We start from the raw sequence: 22,648 nt of genomic DNA on the forward strand, positions 1-22,648 counted from the left end.
CTGATATTGAGTCGTGTTGGAACATCAATTATTAGGCTAAGATATACAAAATAATTACGTAATTTAATGACATTTATTAAAATACATTGCATTAGTAGCCTAATTGAACAGGCGAGCCAGTGCACGAGCTCCCATTGTGCCCAGCGCTCAAACGTCATGCCCACGTGCGCCAGAAGAGGTCCAGTTGCATCTGTAGATGCGACAGAAAACAAACGACCGCTTATGTCGCTGTGTGATTAACCGTGCAAAGCAGCTTGTTTGGAAGTCCTCAACACACACAGGGTAAGATTTAATAACGTGTCAAGTTTCGGTGTATGTAATCGGTTTAAATGGTGCCGCTTTCGCTGTGCCTCAAAGGCTGTCAAACTACAGATTGTAGAGAAGTATTTGTCAATACTAACCGATATTTTCTGGTGTTTTGATTTAGGCCGGTTGAAACTCGTCCCCTTGTTTTGCAAATGATACATCGCAACAAATGTGATTACAATGTTGCCATACAGCGGACATTAATGCTATTACAGGGTTGGGACATTAATTAGTACGATTACATGCACACAATAATGCGATTGTGGATAGTCAGATTTATAATAGTTCGATTAAAACGTGTACATGCTTTGCAAGAACGATTTCCATAATAATCCTGTTTACATGGACACATCTGAAATCAGGCTACATAATGACTCGATAAAATGTAGAACATCGCCAAACAAAATAAACGCTCTTTCTTCCACAGCGAACATGTTCGGACATTAAAGTTTATATGTGAAAACTACTTCTAAAAGACGCATACATTCAGTTGTACGGAACACAATTCACTCGCGCTAAAGAGGGAGGCTCGCTCGGCTGTGCAACACTGGACCGCAGATTAAGGTGTTTACATGATCGAACAGTTACAGATTGATTGCTCAGAAAACCAGGTGTTTTAATCGGAGACATTGACCTTGTGCCGATTAAGATAAACAGAGTATGGTGTTTACATGATTTGTATAATCTACCTACTGCCATAATCCGTTTAATATTTAATTATGAGTGTGCATGTAAACTAACAACAAACTACACTCGCTGTCGCGCTCTAGTCCACATTCGTTAAAATTGTTATAGAGAAATATCATAATGGTGGGGATTACCAAGCCTTGCATCAGGGCCGGTCCTGGCCTTTCTGCTACCCTAGGTGAGAAAAAAAAATTGCAACCCCTACAAGAGTAGTGACAGTAAGCAAAATTACGTTGTGAAGATGTCTAAAATACGTATTTTTTCAGATATTGAAGTTATTACATTTAGGTTCTGAGTGAAAGGTGAAAATATGTATATTCCGGAAGTTGAAATCAGCTTCGTTTTTGGTTCTGAATGAAAGTTGAAAATATGTCATTTTTAGACCTCTATGTTTGGGCAAAATCAAGGCTGGTCCAGACCAGCCAAAATCTGATTGGTTCTGACCGGACCAAAAAACAATTTATGTGTAAATCAAGGTCGGTCCGGACTGCACCAAAAATACAAGTCCGGTCCAGACAGGGCAAAAAAATGACAAAAGGCATCAACATCGGGTGTGCTTACTGAGGTATAGCCTACAACAGGGATGGGAAACTCCAGTCCTTGGGGGGACCAGAGTGGTGTCACACTTTTTCCCCTTCCCTAATCAACACAGCTGATAAGACTAATTGCATTCTAAACTGAGGATCATTATTAGTTCACTGTTGCTGTCAGATGTGACACCAAGCAGGACCCAGAGGACTAGAGTTGTGCATCCCTGGCCCATCTATGTGGTAGGCCTACCATTTTGTAAAACACCCCAAAAAAGATGTCCGGACAGGACCAAAAAAGAATTTCCAAAAGATGTCTGACAATGCTTACTGGGGTGTAGCCTACCATGTCGCACCCCCAATGACATGAATGAATGTCCATCCATGTGGTGGGCCCACCGTTTGTAAAACAGGCCGTTGCATTGGCTTATTGCTCCTGATTATCAGTAGTAATCCTGAGCCTATTTGCAATGTGTTTACACAGCGGGAAATGCAGAAGTATTTTCTTATTCGCTTTGATCAGCTTGTCAAAAATATACGGATACAAACTTGAAACCACTGATCATGACAATCGGGTAAAACTCCTGGACAACAGATGTGATTGTCCATTCCATATTGTCAGTTTTACTTTGACCTGTTTTTAGGATATGTTATTTGTTAACATGTCAGCGCCTTTTTGTTGTTGTTGTTGTTGATTGAGCACCATTTAAGTTAGGCTGTTTGATCAGAGAAACCTGCATGATATGTCCTAAAAAGTTTCCATCTCATTACATTGTCATACATTTTATCTCCAGCCTGTAGGCTACAGAAAAGGCCTCATACTCTTTATTCCATATCTGCTACATGGTTTATGTTTGTTTATTTTTTGGGGGGTGGGTGGGGGGGGGTGTTGGTCGAGTGCCGCAGCCAACCGTCTCTCCAACAGCACCCTGGAGAGGTGTGCTGGGAATGGACAAGATAAATATTTTGCATCCCTGCCGTTGACAAAGTGGGCACTGCTTATCATAGCGCGGCATCAGCGCTCACCTAAAAAGCCCATATTCCACTTGTTGAGAGAAATTGTCATTGTATTTGGGAAGAATTATGTGAGGGTTGATGTGTTGTTGGAGGTGCGTGTTGGCCAGTTAAACTTAGAAAATGCCGCCCTTGTCAATCTGCCGCCACAGGCGGCCATCTAATGAGCGGGCCGGCTCTGCCTTACATTTTATATCCAGCTAGATTTGTACTTAAAGACTTTCACTGGATGGAACCAATCTGTTCCTTCATATTGTGTCACATTCAAAGCTAAATGGTGAAAAGCTTATGCTCATCAGTTATGGCCATTTTAAGATAAACATATTGAAGGATTTGTGTTTGACACATTTCAATTGTTAAATTATTTAGCTATTGGCAGTTTGTCTGAAGGCTATATTAGGAAGGCTGTTGCCCTTAATGTGGAAGGGTTGGCACGTGCTTCAGCACAGGGACATGCTTTGGCATGCTGCGCGCACACACACACACACACACCCACACACACACCCACATGGCTGTTGGCCTACGGACGGTTGGCACATAAGTCACAGTACAGAGGCATGCTCTGTCATCTTGCAAATGGCATGTGTTGTGGTAATAACACATTTGTCTGTCAGTAAATGGGGAAAACCCACGTATACAAAAAAAAGCTCATAGTCAAGTCAAATTCTATTGGTCACATACAGATGTTATTGCGGGTGTAGCGAAATGCTTGTGTTCCTAGCTCCAGCACTGCAGTAGTATCTAACGATTCACAACAATACACACACATCTAAAAGTAAAATAATGGAATTAATGAATGTATAAATATTAAGACGAGCCCAGTCGGAGTATATACAGTTGAAGTCGGAAGTTTACATACACTTAGGTTGGAGTCATTAAAACTTGTGTTTCAACCACTCCACAAATTGCTTGTTAACTAACTATAGTTTTGGCAAGTCGGTTAGGACATCAACTTTGTGCATGACACAAGTCATTTTTCCAACAATTGTTTACAGACAGATTATTTCCCCTATAATTCACTATATCACAATTCCAGTGGGTCAGAAGTTTACATGCACTAAGTTGACTGTGCCTTTAAACAGCTTGAAAATTCCAGAAAATGATGTCATGGCTTTAGAAGTTTCTGATAGGCTAATTGATGTCAATTGGAGGTACCTTCAAACTCTGTGCCTCTTTGCTTGACATCATGGGAAAATCAAAAGAAGTCAGCCAAGACCTCAAAATTGTAGACCTCCACAAGTCTGGTTCATCCTTGGGAGCAATTTCCAAATGCCTAAAGGTCCCACGTTCATCTGTACAAACAAAAGCACGCAAGTATAAACACCATGGGACCACTCAGCCGTCATACCGCTCAGGAAGGAGATGCGTTCTGAATCCTGGAGATGAAAATACTTTGGTGTGAAAAGTGCGGATTAATCCCAGAACAACAGCAAAGGACCGTGTGAAGATGCTGGAGGAAACGCGTAGAAAGTATCTATATTCACAGTAAAACGAGTCCTATATCGACATAACCTGAAAGACAGCTCAGCAAGGAAGATGCCACTGCTCCAAACTCGCCATTAAAAAGCCAGACTACGGTTTGCAACTGCACATCGGGACAAAGATTGTACTTTTTGGAGAAATGTCCTCTGGTCTGATGAAACAAAAATATAACTGTTTGTCCATAATGACCATTTTTATGTTTGGAGGAAAAAGGGGGAGGCTTGCAAGCTGAAGAACACCATCCCAACCATGAAGCACGGGGGTGGCAGCATGTTGTAGGGGTGCTTTGCTGCAGGAGGAACTGGTGCATTTCACAAAATAGATGGCATCATGAGGGATGGAAAATTATGTGGATATATTGAAGCAACATCTCAAGACATCAGTCAGGAAGTTAAAGCTTGGTGGCAAATGGGTTTTCCAAATGGACAATGACCCCAAGCATACTTACAAAGTTATGGCAAAATGGCTTAAGGACAACAAAGTCAAGCTATTGGAGTGGCCATAACATAGCCCTGACCTCAATCCTATTCAAAATGTGTTGGCTGAACTGAAAAGGCGTGTGCGAGCAAGGAGGCCTACAAACCTGACTCAATTACACCAGCTCTGTCAGAAGGATTTGGCCAAAAATCACCTAACTTATAGGTGGAAGCTTGTGGAAGGCTACCTGAAACGTTTGACCCAGGTTAAACAATATAAAGGCAATGGTACCAAGTACTAATTGAGTATACGTAAACTTCTGGCCCACTGGGAATGTGCTGAAATAAATAAATAATTTCACATTCTTAAAATAAAGTGGTGATCCTACCTGACCTAAGATAGGGACTTTTTACTCTGATTAAATGTCAGGAATTGTGAAACTGAGTTTACATGTATTTGGCTAAGGTGTATGTAAACCTCTGACTTCAACTGTTTATATATAAATATATATAAAATGCATGCAGTACCAGTCAAAAGTTTGGACTCATTCAAGGTTATTTAAAAACATATACAGTATATATATTTTTTTTACTATTTTCTGCATTGTAGAATAATAGTGAAGACATCAAAACTATGAAATAAACATATGGAATCATGTAGTAACCAAAAAATTGTTTAAAAAAAATCTTAATACATTTTATACTTTAGATTCTTCAAAATAGCCACCCTTTGGCTAGATGACAGCTTTGCACACTTTTGGCATTCTCTCAACCATGCTGAGTGCTTGTTGGCTGCTTTTCCTTCACTCTGCGATCCAACTCATCCCAAACCATCTCATTTGGGTTGAAGTCGGGTGATTGTGGAGGCCAGGTCATCTGATGCAGCACTCCATCACTCTCCGTCTTGGTCAAATAGCCCTTACACAGCCTGGAGGTGTGTTGGGTCATTGTCCTGTTGAAAAACAAATGATAGTCCCACTAAGTGCAAACCAGATGGGATGGCGTATTGCTGCAGAATGCTGTGGTCGCCATGATGGTTAAGTGTGCCTTGATTGCTAAATAAATTACAGACCGTGTCACCAGCAAAGCACCATCACACTTCCTCGTCTATGCTTCACGGTGGAAACCACACATGCAGAGATCATACATCCATTCACCTACTCTGCGTCTCACAAAGACACGGTGGTCCGAACCAAAAATCTCAAATTTGGACTCATCAGACCAAAGGACAGATTTCCACCGGTCTAATGTCCACTGCTTGTGTTTCTTGGCCCAAGCAAGTCTCTTCTTATTATCGGTGTCTTTTAGTAGTGGTGTCTTTGCACCATTACGACCATGAAGGCCTGATTCACACAGTCTCCCCTGAACAGTTAATTGACATGTCTGTTACTTGAACTCTGTGGAGGATTTGACAACCCGACTACACGTACCTCTGGAGAATACAGGAATAATGTGAAATCAATAAAAGTAGTGGCAATCATGTTGGAGGTAAATTAAATAATCAAACCGTGTTTATGCTTTACATACCAAGTGTTGTCATCGATTCCTTGTAGAGACACCACACCGCTGCTTTTGTCACATGAGATGGCAGCAGCTTTCCACCAAAGTGTTTGTGTCCTGGTAATACTATTGCATTATTCTCTGCGTAGTTGAAGTTCACAACTTTCTGCAAGTCCTCATGCTTCAGGTGTAACCTGTGCTTGCTTGGGCCAGCTCTCTTTTTGATGGGAGGCAGTAGACCGTTCTCCTTGCATGACTGGTGGAGGAGAGTCAGGCGTGCTCTACTGATGCTGAAAGACATACCAGACACACATTTTTGCATTATTATACAATTGATGGCCGTAATCCCTGTCAGACACACCTGGCTAACTTGATGGGTCCTGTAATCATGTAGCTAGCTAGCTAAACAAGGAACCATAAACTCAATCCATAGAGTACTAGCAATAAAAACAGATTGTCGTAGCTTGCTAAAGTTAACCAAATAGGTCCAATGTTATCTTTCTAACATTAGGCTATAACTAGCAATGCATATGGATTTATGAGATAATATTGCTACACAGATCATACACTTAATGTTTGCTAGCGAGCCAGCCACCTAACGTCAGATAGCTAGCTAGCTTAACAGTAAGCATTAACTTGCAATGAAAACAGCTTGGACCAATTAGAAACGTATATCTGAAACTGTAGCTTAGACTCTTACCCGTAAACATGGATGAACGCTTCACGGCAGACTGTAACCCCTTTCATTAAATAAGACACGTCCTGTGTCGTTGCCATTTTGTTTGTACAGCTTGCTTGGTCCGCGTTGTGTCAAGTCACTCTGGTTCACACTGACCGTGTGCAATGCCATGAGAATCCTCAGATCTTTCTCCTTCTCACAGATGACATGGTTGCCCAAAGTTTGAAGATGTTTTATACAACAGCCTTCTGTGTTCTCTTTTGGACTCCCTCTGCATTTGCAATCAAATGCCAGAATTGTATTAATCTCCTTATCATACTCTGCTTCTGCCAGACAATCCCCTGATTTCAAAACTCTTGTCAACTTCTTCCGTGACAACAACACTGTTGATCGCCGTTTCCTCTCCATCACTGTCATTAGAAGACTCTACGTTTTCTTTCGGAGAGAGTCAGCATGCTACGATCGTCCTCCTGAAAGTAGTCCATCATAACTTTTTTCCCACTGACCTTTGTCGATAGCACCTGATAAATTCAGGGCACCTATGTTGCTAATGCTCTCGATAACACATTTGCAGTTCTCCATGGCTAACGTTATCTCTTTTGAAAAAACTGCAGTAGAAAGGATGATCTACACCTACTGACCAGTTCAAAAAGACATAAGATGCTATGTGGGTGACCAATCCGATAGTCATCTCTTGGCATGTCCAGCCCATTCATTATCTCAGGCCATCATGACTAGCGGAAAAGGTCCTGTCTTTTTCTGTGGCTAAACCAACTAGGCTTGTAATTTAACAACTTTATTCATATTTACAGATGGCATACAAGTTTGTCATTAAGGCACATGAAAGTTTTAATGTTCCAGAAGGCATTTCTGCCAAAAAAATGCATTTAGATTTAAAAAAAAATGTTCAAATGCCTCTCCTGTGAAGTTGTGACTTGCGACATACACCTAGTTTCCTGAAACGAGTCGTGTGTGTGTGTGAGAGAGAGACATTATGGACAGTATGTGGGTAGAATATTTATTTAGTGTATCTGTAGAAGACGTAGGATAGAATAGTATACAGTGCCTTCGGAAAGTATTCATAACCCTTGACTTTTTCCACATGTAGGTACGTTACAGCCTTATTCTAAAATGGATTAAATAAATAAAAGTCCTCAGCAATCTACACACAATATCCCATAATGTCAGAGTGAAAACAGGTTTTTAGAAAATGTTGCTAATTTGTTAACATTTTAAAAACCAAAAGACCTTATGAAAATAAGTATTCAGACTCCGGTGCATCCTGTTTCCAATGATCATCCTTGATATGTTTCTACAACTTCATTGGTAAATTCAATTGATTGGACATGATTTGGAAAGGCACACACCTGTCTATATAAGGGCACACAGTTGACAGTGCATGTCAGAGCAAAAACCAAGCCATGAGGTCGAAATAATTGTCCGGAGATCGTCGAGACAGGATTGTGTCGAGGCACAGATCTGGGGACGGGTACTAAAACATTTCTGCAGCATTGAAGGTCGTAAAAGGCACAGTGGCCTCCATCATTCCTATATGGAAGAAGTTTGGAACCACTAAGACACTCCCTAGAGCTGGTCGCAGGGCCAAATGGAGCAATCAGTGGAGAAGGGCCTTGGTCCGGGAGGTGACCAAGAACTCGATAGTTACTCTGACAGAGCTCCAGAGTTTCTCTGTGGAGATGGGAGAACCTACCAGATGGACAACCATCTCTGCAGCATTCCACCAATCAGGACTTTATGGTAGATTGGCCAGACACATGACAGGTAGCTTGGAGTTTGCCAAAAGGCACCTCAGACCATGAGAAACAAGAGTCTTTGATCTTATGAAACCAGGATTGAACACTTTGGCATGAATGCCAAGCATTATGTTTGGAGGAAACCTGGCACCATCCAGTGAAGAATGGTGGTGGCAGAATCATGCTGTGGGGATTTTTTTCAGCGGCAGGGACTGGGAGACTAGTTAGGATCGAGGCAAAGATGAATGGAGCAAAGTACAGAGATCTTTGATGAAAACCTGCTCCATAGCTCTCAGGACCTCAGACTAGGGCGAAGGTTCACCTTCCAACAGGACAGCGACCATAACATGCTGACCAGACCGCACGCGCGTTGATTTTGTCCACTCACACCAGACTCGATCAGGACACGCAGGTTGAAATATCAGAACAAACTCTGAACCAACTATATTAATTTGGGGACAGCTCAAAAAGCATTAAACATTTATGGTAATTTAGATAGCTTGCTTGCTGTTGCTAGCTAATTTGTCCTGCGATATAAACATTTGGTTGTTCTTTTACCTGAAATGCACAAGGTTCTCTACGCTGACAATTAATCCACAGATAAGATGATAAACCAAGTTTGTTTCTAGTCATCTCTCCTCCTTCAGGCTTCTTCTTCCTTTGACTTTATATGGCGGTTGGCAACCAACTTCAAGGTGCATTACCACTACCAACTCGACAGGAGTGTGGACCTCAGTTCATCTTTCAATCACCCATGTGGGTATTTGCCCCTAAAAACCAATGAGATGGGAGAGGTGGGACTTGCAGCTCATCAAGCGTCACAAATAGAACCAAGTTCTAATTTGGCGCCTGGCTACGCAAACGCTTGTTAATGTACGGAAGCAGCGTGGGTGCAATGATTGATTGTGTACATTTATTTTGCGAGTGGTGTGGTCAGCATGTAAGCACACAGCCAAGACAACACAGGAGTGGCTTCGGGATAAGTCTCTGAATGTCCTTAATAACTTCTTATGGCTGCAATCCCGGTAACGGGATGATATGACAACAGCCAGTCGAAGTGCAGGGCGCCAAATTCAAAACAACAGAAATCTCATAATTAAAATTCCTCAGACATACATGTGTCTTATACCATTTTAAAGGTAATCTTGTTGTTAATCCCACCAAAGTGTCCGATTTCAAATATGCTTTTCAGCTAAAGCACTACAAACGATTATGTTAGGTCACACCAAACCACAATAAGCACAGCCATTTTTCCAGCGAAAGATAGTAGTCACAAAAAGCAGAAATAGAGATAAAATTCATCACTAATCTTTGATGATTTTCATCAGATGACACTCATAGGACATCATGTTACACAATGCATTTGTTTTGTTCGATAATGTGCATATTTATATCCACAAATCTGGGTTTACATTGGCGCCATGTTCAGAAATGCCTCCAAAATATCCGGAGAAATTGCAGAGAGCCACGTCAAATAACAGAAATACTCATCATAAACGTTGATGAAAGATACATGTTTTACATAGAATTAAAGATACACTTGTTCTTAATGCAACCGTTGTGTCAGATTTCAAAAAACCTTTACGTAAAAAGCACACCATGCAATAATCTGAGAACGCGCACAGATTTAACAACATTTCTCCGCCATGTTGGAGTCAACAGAAATACGAAATTACATCATAAATATTCCCTTACCTTTGATCATCTTCATCAGAATGCACTCCCAGGAATCCTAGTTCCACAATAAATCATTGTTTTGTTCGATAATGTCCATTACTTATGTCCAAGTAGCTACTTTTGCTAACATGTGTAGTACACGTGTCCAAACGCTCGCACAGATGCAGGCAAACGTCGGACGAAAACTTCAAAAAGTTATATTACAAGTTGAATAAACTGGTCAAAGTAAGTAGAGAATCAATCTTCAGGATGTTGTTATCATATATATCCAATAACGTTCCAAACGGAGCATTCCTTCTGTCTGTAGAAGTTATGGAACGCAAGGCGATATCATGAGGAATGCGCGTGACCAGGAACTGGCAATCTGCCAGACCACTGACTCATTCCCCTCTCATCCGGCCCCACAACACAGTATAAACTTCATTCAACGTTCTACCGACTGTTGACATCTAGTGGAAGGCGTAGGAAGTGCAAACAGATCCATATATTACAGGGAATTGAATAGGTGATGAGTTTAACATCGACCAGCCTCAGAATTCTCATACTAATAATAATATGCATATATTAGTAACTGGGACTGAGGAGCAGGCTGTTTACTCTGGGCACCTTTCATCCAAACTAACCAATACTGCCCCTGCAGCCATAAGAAGTTAAGTGGCCCAGCCAGAGGCCAGACTTAAACCTGAACCTGAAAATAGTTATGCAGCAACGCTCCCCATCCAATCTGACAGAGCTTGAGAAGATCTGCAGAGAAGAATGGGAGAAACTCCCCAAATACAGGTGTGCCTGCTTGTAGCGTCACACCCAAGAAGACTTGAGGCTGTAATCGCTGCCGAAGGTGCTTCAACAAAGTACTGAGTAAAGGGTCTGAATGCTTATGTAATAATTCAGTTTTTTTATTTGTAATAAATTTAGAAAAATTCTAAACCTGTTTTTGCTTTGTCATTACGGGCTATTGTGTGTAGATTGAGCACATTTTTTGTAATCCATTTTAGAATAAGGCTGCAATCTAACAAAATGTGGAAAAAGACAAGGGGTCTGAATACTTCCCGAAAGCATTGTGTGTGTGTATATAAAGCAATAGTTGAATAGTATGTCAGTGACTAGAATACAATATATACACATAAAATTAGTAAAACAGTATGTAAACATTATTAACCTTTCTTGGGTAGGGGCCAGTATTTTGACGTACGGATGAAAAGCGTGCCCAAAGTAAACTGCATGTTACTCAGGTCCAGAAGTTAGGATATGCATATAATTGGTAGATTTGGATAGAAAACACTCTACCATTTCTCAAACTGTTACAATTATGTCTGTGAGTATAACAGAACTGATATGGCAGGCGAAACCCCAAGGACGAACCATCCCAACAAAAAAAAAGAAATCAGCCTACCCCTATTTTCAATGGCTATCACTTTTATTATAAGGCCAAGTCCTCCCAGATTGCAGTTCCTATGGATTCCACTAGATGTCAAGTCTTTTAGAAAGAGTTTCAGGCTAGTTTTGGGAAAAATTTGCCAGAATTTGTAGTTTTTCTAGTTGGCTCCCATTTTGGCTGTAGTGTTTCCAAGCGTGTGGAAGAGAGAGTGCGTTCTTTGGTATTTTTCTCTGGTAAAGACAATAACGATTCTCCATCTTAAATTTGATTGTTTATTTATGTATTAGGGTACCTAAGGTTTGAATATAAACGTTGTTTGACTTGTTTGGAAAAGTTTATTAGTAACGTTTGGGATTCATTTTGTATGCATTTTGATGGAGGGAAACTGGGTGGATTATTGACTGAAGCGCGCCAGCTAAACTGAGTTTTTATGGATATAAAGAAGGACATTATCGAACAAAAGGACCATTTGTGATGTAACTGGCACCTTTTGGAGTGCCAACAGAAGATCATCAAAGGTAAGGCATTTTTTATATCACTATTTCTGACTTTCGTGTTGCACCTGCCTGATTGAAATATGTTTTGTATGCGGGGAGCTGTCCTCAGATAATTGCATGGTTTGTTTTCGCCGTAAAGCCATTTGTGAAATCTGACACAGCGGCTAGATTAACAAGAAGTTAAGCTTTCTTTTGATGTATTACACTTGTGATTTTATGAAAGTTAAAAATTTATAATACTGTAGTTTGAATTTCGTGCTCTGCAATTTCACCGGATGTTGGCCAGGTGGGACGCTATTGCCTCTTTTATGCGTCAGTAATGACCTCGCCTTCTGGATGGTAGCAGTGTGAACAGGTAGTGGCTCAGGCTGTTGATCTTTTTGGCCTTCCTGTGACATCGGGTGCTGTAGGTATCCTGGAGGGCAGGCCGGTTGCCCCCGGGAGATGCTTTGGGCAGACTGCACCACACTCTGGAGAGCCCTGCGGTTGTGGGCGGTGTAGTTGCCGTACCAGGCGGTGATACAGCCTGACAGGATGCTCTCAATGGTGCATCTGTTTGTGAGGACCTTCGGGAATTTCTTCAGCCTCCTGAAGTTGAAGAGGCGCTGTTGCGCCGCCTTCACTAGTCTATCTGTGTGGGTGGACCATTTCAGATTGCCAGTGATGTGTACGCAGAGGACCTTGAAGTTTTCACCTTCTCCACTACAACAGGGCCCTCACCAGCTCCCTGTAGGCTGTCTCATTATTGTTGGTAATCAGACAAACTACTTTTGTGTCGCCTGCTATCTTGATAATTGAGTTGGAGGCGTGCATGGCCACTCAGTCATGGGTGAACAGGGAGTACAGGAAGGGGCTGAGCATGCACCCTTGTGGGGCCCCTGTGTTGAGGATCAGTGTAGTGGTGTTGTTTCATACCTTCACCACTTGGGGGCGGCCCCTCAGGATGTCCATGACCCAGTTGCACAGGGTGGGGTTCAGACCCAGGGCCAGAGCTTAATGATTAGCTTGGAGGGTACTATGGTGTTTAAGTCTGAGCTGTAGTCAATGAACAGCGTTCTTACATAGGTATTCCTCTTCTCCAGATGGGATAGGGCAGTGTGCATTGCGATGGCATTGGCATCGTCTGTGGATCTATTGGGTCGGTATGCAAATTGAGGGGTGTCGGGTAAGGTGGAGGTGATATGATCCTTAACTAGCCTCTCAAAGCACTACATTATGACAGACATGAGTCCAATGGGGCTATAGGTATTTAGTTCAGTTAGCTTTCTTGGGTACAGGAACAATGATGGACATCTTGAAGCAAGTGGGGACAGCAGACTGGGATAGTGAGAGATTTGAATATGTTTTTGAACACTCCAGCCAGCTGGTCTGCACATGCTCTGAGGTTGCGGCTAGGTATGCAGTCTGGGCCGGCAGCCTTGCGAGGGTTAACACTCTTACTCGTGTCGACCACGGAGAATGAGAGCCCACAGTCCTCTGAAGCGGCCCACTTCGCTAGCACTGTGTTATCCTCAAAGCAGCCGAAGGTGTTTAGCATGTCCAGGAGCAGACGTCGGTGTCCGTGACGTGGCTGGTTTTCTATTTGTAGTCCGTGATTGCCTGGAGACCCTGCCACATACGTCTCGTATCTGAGCCGTTGAATTGCGACGACTCTTTCTCTGTACTGACGTTGGGTCAGACGAGCGTTGAATAGAACTTGGCACGGTACTTCCTGTTTGAGTTTTTACCTATAGGAAGGGAGGAGCAGAAGCACGATTATGAAGCACGAGTACTACAGGCAATGTGTTGATAGAATTTCGGTAGCATTTTTCTCATTTGCTTTGTTAAAGTCCCCAGCTACAATAAATGCCGCCTCAGGATTAGAGGTAGACCGATTATGACTTTTCAACGCTGATACCGATTTTATTGGAGGACCAAAAAAAGCAGATACCGATTAATCGGCCGAAATATTATTAGTATTTTTTTTAAAGTATTTATTTGTAATAATGACAATTACAACAATACTGGATGAACACTTTTTTATTTTAACTTAATATAATACATAAATCAAATCTATTTAGTCTCAAATAAATAATGAAACATGTTCAATTTGGTTTAAATAATGCAAAAACAGAGTGTTGGAGAAGAAAGTAAAAGTGCAATATGTGCCATGTAAAAAAGCTAACGTTTAATTAAGTTCCTTGCTCAGAACATGAGAACATATGAATGCTGGTGGTTCCTTTTTAACATGAGTCTTCAATGTTCCCAGTTCAGAAGTTTTAGGTTGTAGTTATAAGGAATTATAAGGACTATTTCTCTCTCTACGTTTGTATTTCATATACCTTTTGACTATTGGATGTTCTTATAGGCTATTTAGTATTGCCAGCCTAATCTTGGGAGTTGATAGGCTTGAAGTCATAAACAGCGCCGTGCTTCAAGCATTGCGAAGAGCTGCTGGCAAACGCAGGAAAGTGCTGTTTGAATGAATGCTATTGAGCCTGCTGCTGTCTACCATCGCTCTGTCAGACTGCTCTATCAAATATCACATCATAGACTTAATTATAATACAGAAGTACAGGCCTTTGGTCATTACTATGGTCAAATCCGGAAACTATCATTTCGAAAACAAAACGTTTATTCTTTCTGTGAAATACGGAACCGTTCCGTATTTTATTGAACGGGTGGCAACCCTAAGTCTAAATATTGCTGTTACATTGCACAATCTTCAATATTATGTCAAATTCGGGCCAATTAATTACGGTCTTTGTTAGGAAGAAATGGTCTTCATCCAATTCGCAACGAGCCAGGCGGCCCAAACTGCTGCATATACCCTGACTCTGCTTGCACTGAACACAAGAGAAGTGACACAATTTCCCTAGTTAATATTGCCTGCTAACATACATTTCTTTGAACTAAATTTGCAGGTTTAAAAATATATATACTTGTGTATTGATTTTAAGAAAGGCACTGATGTTTATGGTTAGCTACATTGGTGCAATGACAGTGCTTTTTTCACGGATGCGCTTTTGTTAAATCATCACCCGTTTGGCGAAGTAGGCTGTGATTCGATGATAAAATAACTGGCACCACATTGATTATATGCAACGCAGGACAAGCTAGTTAAACTAGTAATATTATCAACCATGTGTAGTTAACTTGTGATTATGTTAAGATTGATTGTTTTTTATAAGATAAGTTTAATGCTAGCTAGCATCTTACCTTGGCTCCTTGCTGCGCTCGCGTAACAGGTGGTCAGCATGCCATGCAGTCTCCTTGTGGATTGCAATGTAATCAGCCATAATTGGCGTCCAAAAATGCCGATTATCGATTTATGAACACTTGAAATCGGCCCTAATTAATCAGCCATGCAAAGTCCAGTGTAGTTAATTGCGGGCCGTCGGGGTATCGGCTTGAGGGGGAAGATGCACGCCTGTGACTATAACTGAAGACAATTCTAATACGGTCGGCATTTGATTGTGAGGTATTCTAGGTCGGGTGAACAAAAGGACTTGAGTTCCTGTACATCATCACTCCATGAGTAGTTAATCATGAAACATACACTTGCGCCTTTCTTCTTCCCGGAGAGTTCTTTATTCCCGTCTGCCTGATGTACTGAGAACCCAGCTGGCTGTATGGACGGGACAGTACATCCGGAGTCCCTGATGTCTCTCTGGAAGGAGATCCTCACCCTGAGTTTGTCTACTTTATTGTCCAAGGACCAAATATTAGTGAGAAATGTACTCGGAAGTGGTGGATGGTTTGCATGCCTACTGAGTCCAACTAGAAGTCCACTCTGAATACCTCTTCTGCAACGGTGGTGTCTTGGAGCAGCCACAGGGATTTCAATTACCTTGGGGGTACGAACTAAGGATCCAATTTGGGAAAGTCGTATTTCTGGTTATAATGTTGGCAACTATGTAATTACACAAAAAAAAAATGTTCTGGGCAAATAATGTTTAATAAAAATACTGCAAAGTTGCTTAGGAGCTGGAAGTAGAGCTGCCATGTCTGTCGGTGCCATCTTAACATGTTTATGCTGATCTTAATTTACACACACAAGAAGCTATGTAAAACATTAATATTTCAGAGGGATATGAGGGCTGATTTGGTACAAACTGTACCAGGCTGTCATCAGTCCCACCACTACAACCAGCCCTGTAGCCTACACGCCACATTTAAATCTCACAGCTAAGAAATGTACAGTATGAGGCTGATATTTCACTCCACAAGTGTGTTCGCCACATCAGCGATGAGCCAGCAAGCCTAGTTCGAGTAATAGGTAAATCAGTCGTTCCTCTCTGTTCCCCTCCAATTCCTGATTTTGTGCTTCTGACACAAAGATAAGGATATTGATGTGGATCACGTGGACATTTAAACGAGTTGTCTATACTGTAAACACTCAAATAAATACTCTGTCTGTTTTGTTCAGTAACAACTGTTTATTTCCTGCCTTTTTAACCGTATTCTCGATTATGTCTGACAAAAAGGTCCTGTACGATTGTTGGCAAAACAACCAATCCAAAAGAACCCCAGTGTATGACCAGTGTGGGGTGACTGGTCCTCATTAGTAGGGAATGACCGCAGTCCAGTCCAAAAGCGGTTTACTCTTTCTTTCTTTTTTTAAGGAGAAGAAGAATTTGGATTTCGGCCAATGCATACTAATACTAAAGTGTGTCCTTCATTTGGGTAAGAATTGTTTTTCAAGCACTCCACAAATTTCTTGTTAACAAACTATAGTTTTGGCAAGTCGGTTAGGACATCGACTTTGTGCATGACACAAGTAATTTTTCCAACAATTGTTTACAGTCAGATTATTTCACTTATTCACTGTATCACAATTCCAGTGTGTCAGAAGTTTACATACACTAAGTTGACTGTGCCTTTAAGCAGCTTAGAAAATTCCAGAAAATTAGGTCATGGCTTTAGAAGCTTCTGATAGGCTAATTGACATCATTTGAGTCAATTGGAGGTGTACCTGTGGATGTATTTCAAGGCCTACCTTCAAATTCAGTGCCTCTTTGCTTGACATCATGGGAAAATCAAAATAAATCAGCCAAGACCTCAGAAAAAAATATAAGACCTCTGCAAGTCGGTTTCATCCTTGGGAGCAATTTCCAAACGCCTGAAGGTACCACGTTCATCTGTACAAACAATAGTTATCAAGTATAAACACCATGGGACCACGCAGCCGTCATATCGCTGAGGAAAGAGACACGTTCTGTCTCCTAGAGATGAATGTACTTTGGTGCGAAAAGTGCAACTCAATCCCAGAACAGCAAAGGACCTTGTGAAGATGCTGGAGGAAACAGGTACAAAAGTATCTATATCCACAGTAAAACGAGTCCTATATCGACAACCTGAAAGGCCACTCAGCAAGGAAGAAGCCACTGCTCTCTACAGTTTGCAACTGCACATGGGGACAAAGATCATACTTTTTGGAGAAATGTATTGAATATATATATTGAAGCAACATCTCAAGACATCAGTCAGGAAGTTAAAGCTTGGTCGCAAATGGGTCTTCCAAGCATACTTCTAAAGTTGTGGCAAAATGGCTTAAGGACAAAAAGGCAAGGTATTGGAGTGGCCATCACAAGGCCCTGACCTCAATCCCATTGAAAGTTTGTGGGCAGAACTGAAAATGTGTGTTGCGAGCAAGGAGGCCTACGAACCTGACTCAGTCACACCAGCTCTGGCAGGAAGAGCTGCAAAATGTAGAACTGTTCATAAGGGAAGGTGATGATGGTGATATCACTGACTGAGTGTGTTTGTAGGGACTGGGTTTTCTGGGTGCTAACCAAAAGACCCGTGAGGCTTTTCCTCTGGCTCCAGCAGTGTTGTGTGGGTAAAATCACTGGGGAAGCCAACCAGAGTAAAAAGCCATCTTACAACCTATGTGTTGTGATATTTGCTTTGTGTTCTCTATAACCTGTTAGTTCATATGCCTTGCGGCCGTGATATATAGGCCTGAAGCCGAGCAAAGTAAGAAGACACAGTGGCAGAACAAATTCAACCACAGCTTTTTGTTTCATCACAAAACCGGAGAGCAACCTCTGTCCGGTGAAGTCCACAAAGCATATAGCATGTAACAAACAGTTATATGACCTACAGCATGGTCAAGCAAGTTAATGTTTCCGACCTTTTCGGACTACTAAACAACTATTGATTCAATTGCAACATCTAATCACCTATGTTTAGTCTAATACAGTGACAAGTAAAAGATGCACTTCAGTAAAATCATGGAGGATAACACACAAAGTCTGGGACTTCCATTGTGGTCCTCTTACTTCCGTTGTGGTCCTTTTAATTCCATTCAACGTAAGCTAAATATGCTGTCTGTCCATGGTACTGATTTCTGTGTGCGTGCAAATAGAAATAACATGTTGACTCACCCTACTTGTAGAGAAATGCCAATGCCATCCTCCTCTCATGTTGCCCGAACAGTCTGACTCGCTTTTAGTTTTTGTTGTCCTAGGCTACCTTGCTAAAATTGTTGCTCGCTAGCCTAATTTCCTTCCATGGGCAACGATGCACCAGGCCAGCTAGTTAACATTAGCCTACTACATCTAGCTACATGTTGAACTTCCATCCTCTCAGGCCAGGGGCACAACAACGTATGAATTTATGGTTGGATCAGAATCGCCATTATAATCATTGACCAGTATGGAGTATTAAGTAAAACCTCAAGTCCAAATCCCTATCTCCATTCATGGCTAATTTAGGAAAGGGATGATTTTTAGCTCGCCACCGGAGGACAACAACACAACGAGATGCAACAATTCTAGTTTTTTCTGTCAATTATGTTTTTTTTTTTACTGTGATGTGATTGGTGTGAAGCCAAAACCAAACTGGCTTCCGTTGACAATTATTTTTTTGGTGTGCCAAGACCATTCACAGCTGAGCTCACTGTTTCGTTCAACGCTGATTGGATATTATTTTATACTTTTTTTTTTTAAATACATTTTTTTAATCAAGGGAGGCCAACTGCTCACTGGCTTCCCTTGCATTCAATACTATGGGTGGCAACAATGTCATATTCTTTTTGACCAGACCTCATATATGGGCTCCACATACAGACAGAGGGGCGTTGTTTCGTTCACTTGGCTGCTTTCTCTGGTGAGATATATTCAGCCTCTTGCGAATTGAAGGACATTTATAAAACACAGAGAAATGTATGATACATTCATTATTTTGTACATATTTTTGTTTTCTTGGTCATTTTTTGGGGGAAAGCTTGGTTTCCCTTGGCATCTATGAATTCACACCACTGTCTGGCTCCCCTCAGCAGATGGCTGTTGTAGGGCAGGGTTTCCCAACTGGCGGGCCGCTGATGTTTTTATTTTCCCCCACGCCAAAGTTTTCTGAGCCCCCCAAAAAACATTTTCATTGTTGGACATAAGACTAAAAAACACCCAACCATCCACTCAAGAAAAAATTGTCCCGGGGCTGAATCTAGTTGATGATCCCTGGTCTAGGACAACTCCATGGTAACGGAATTACACTGATACTCAGTTTTGTATACCAAACAAAAACCAACTTAAACAAGCATACAACTCTATGCACAAGGACCACTTTAAAAATGTCCACTGAAAATTGTACAAAAACACATTTACAGGAAAAATTATGCAGATACAAAGTTTAACAGAATAAAACAGAGATTTTTACTTTAATTGTTACCTAACTTTGCATCTGCAGTAAAAGTTTTTTTAAATGTATTCTTACTATCTCTGTAAATTGTTCAAAGTAGTCATTAAACTTTTAAATCAATGTTTTTTGTTTGGCTTCCATTTTAAATTGAACACACACACTGAGAGGGTGTGTGTGTATTTATACTGTGTGTTCCCCTGTCTCCCAGGCCCTGCTATGTTGAGGTGTGTCAGCTATGACTGATGTGGAGGCGACGTATGAAGACTTCATCGCTTCGCGGCGGACCGGCCGACGGAACGCCGTACACGATATCCCACAATCTCCTGAGGCACAGGGACCCAGCGACCTATCACATGACCTGGCACAGCTCAACATCAACAAATCAGGTCAAAGCATTGGACACACACATATATTCACACCGGCACACACGTAGACATGTGTACACACACACACACACACACACACACACACACACACACACACACACACACACACAGACTCAACAGCCCTTCTGCTCTCTCCTCTCTCTCAGGTGAAAGAGAGGACGCTGAAAAGAGCAAGACCTCGTTGGAGTCTTCATCCCAACCAGAAGAGGGAGGTAAAGAGTAGGGGAGCTAGCAGACGATCCAGAACTGGACCAAAACCACTGCTCTTTTTCCAAACTACTGATCTGTGAACTGTAGGCCTTCTACCTACTACCGGCCAGTAGAGCTTCCCAACCCGCTCTCAGAACTCTGCCCTGAGCCAATAACATGAGTTGTTGGCGTTACCTAGGCAGTCACAGCACACTGAGTCCTCTGTGCTGGTCCTCCTCCCAACAGTCTTAAAAAGCTTCCTTTCCTTGCCTCCTTTCCTTCTAAACAACAGAAGCTGAAATTAAAACGAGCCCATTCCGATTCTCCTCTTTCTCCCTGACGTTTGTATAGGGGAAGGAACGAAACTCATGGGAAGCAACGGAGTTGGATTAATATGGTGTGGCTGATGAAAGCAATATGGTAGTATCCTACCTAGTCCATTGACCCTTCAGTGGTCCTTCCTAAAGGAAAGGAAATGAGGAAAAGTAGCCAATTAAGGTGATTTGTACATGGCCGAAGAGGTTTCAACAGAGGAAGTGGAACTTCCCTAACCACCCCTGGGGATTCACTATGGTTACCATCCTTAACACAGGACTGTTGCTCGGAACAATGAACAATGGTTGGACACTGACTCCTGCTCTTTATTCTCTGCCCTGATGCCATTGGCCTGGGCCCCTGTCAATCATGTGGACATCCTTACAGGAACAACAACCCCCTTTTACTCTCTAAATGATTGAACCTTCATTTAACCAGGAGATATCCTGAGATTGAGAATCCATTTTACCAGAGACCTGGCAATGTAGGCTGTTGGAAACTAAAACATCATATATATATATATATATATATTGCATATATATATATATATATATATATTGCCATGATATATATATATTGCCATGATAATTGGAGACACTGATGCTGAAACATGGCCGTTAATTTCACTGCATTGTTTTGCTAGTCTCCAACAGGTTGTTTCTTATGTGGCCTACGCTGCTAACTGATGTCCCCTCCACAGTGTGTGGCTGATCAGTATGTGTGTGCTGTCCCATGGTCGTGTCCTGATGTCTCACTCACTGCACCAGGTATAATGAGTGATGTCTTTGCGTCTGTGTTCTATCAAACGAGTTATTCATCCATTTTCAGTAAAGGATGCTTAGAGGGATAGTTCAGCCCAAAATCAAAGTTGGTCAGATATTCTCTAATAACGAAACCGGGCCTAAATCCTACATAGCACAGTCCAATCCTAGTGGTACAGTCCAATGCTGCTTATAATGAAAGCCTACTAGCTGTATGAACTCTACATTTAGTTTTTTCCATATATATTTGTGTATTTATTTATTTATTAACCTAACAAGAGCACTAGTTTTGATGGTGAGACTGACATGCTGGCTGCAGGCAATTTGTTGATTTGTTTGTTTTGGATATACAAATAAAGACCATAATTGAGAAGTGACTATGAATTGTTGAGAAGTGACTATGAATTGTTGAGAAGTGACTATGAATTGTTGAGAAGTGACTATGAATTGTTGAGAAGTGACTATGAATTGTTGAGAAGTGACTATGAATTGTTGGGAAGTGACTATGAATCGTTGGGAAGTGACTATGAATCGTTGGGAAGTGACTATGAATCGTTGGGAAGTGACTATGAATCGTTGGGAAGTGACTGGAGGGAGGTTATTCATGGACAGGGACTCCCTCTTGTGGACAAATTGGCTGTCATTCTGAAGATTCATATTTATTTCATGTGATTCATTTACATCTGTACCTAATTTTAAGGTCAACTGTGTTAGGTGAACTGAACCCTCATTGTGTTGTGAATTATTCCGTAAAAAAAAGAATATCAAAAGGAACACGTAACATCTGTCAAATCATAGTCTAGAAGCAGATGAGCTGGTTCTACTCTGGCCATGTTGTTTTGTTGTGGAAAACCTAGCGGGTCAAAGGTAACGTGTCAAGCCTATTACCCATATATGGACAATCTAGCAGTAGCGTGCCGTGGGCCTGGGGCCTGGGCCTTCAGTGAGGTCCTACACAGTCCCACCCGAATGAATCCACCTCTTATTACAGAAACGCAGTATAACCAGGCGTTGCGTCACCTTGAAATTGACATTTTTATTCAGAGAATTGCAGGGGAAGAGTACAATACAGTACAGTTCAACTAATAGGCAGAACATAGTCGAGTGCAACAAAGTTATATTAATATTCTTCTTCTATCCATTTCTGGTCCACAAACTTTGAGCTTTAAGTCCCCCAAAAAATAAATAGTGTGTTCACTAAACAGCGCATTGTCGCACCCAAAGCAGTTTCACCGTGATGAAAAAAGACATAACTATTCACTGAAAATAAAAGAAAGAAAACAAATAAATTTGCAACATAGGCTATTTGCCATTTTATTTTGTTACTATATAGGGTATTTAATATTAACGAAATAAAATGCGAAACATACATACACATTTAATAAAAAATAACATGCATTGTATGCCTACTCACCAAAGACTGATTATTTGAACACAAAATCCTTCCTTTCTTTCCT

General features: G+C 41.4%; 1 long non-coding RNA gene across 1 annotated transcript; it reads left to right on the forward strand.

Annotated features, from left to right (window-relative positions):
* Window positions 1-91: 91 nt before the first annotated feature.
* On the forward strand, window positions 92-19,774 carry LOC129858993 (uncharacterized). Its single transcript, XR_008760118.1, has 3 exons — window positions 92-282; window positions 16,522-16,582; window positions 19,749-19,774. It is a non-coding gene; the product is annotated as an uncharacterized LOC129858993 (long non-coding RNA).
* Window positions 19,775-22,648: the final 2,874 nt, after the last annotated feature.

Source organism: Salvelinus fontinalis, chromosome 7 (genome assembly GCF_029448725.1).
Source record: "Salvelinus fontinalis isolate EN_2023a chromosome 7, ASM2944872v1, whole genome shotgun sequence".
NCBI lineage: Eukaryota > Metazoa > Chordata > Actinopteri > Salmoniformes > Salmonidae > Salvelinus > Salvelinus fontinalis.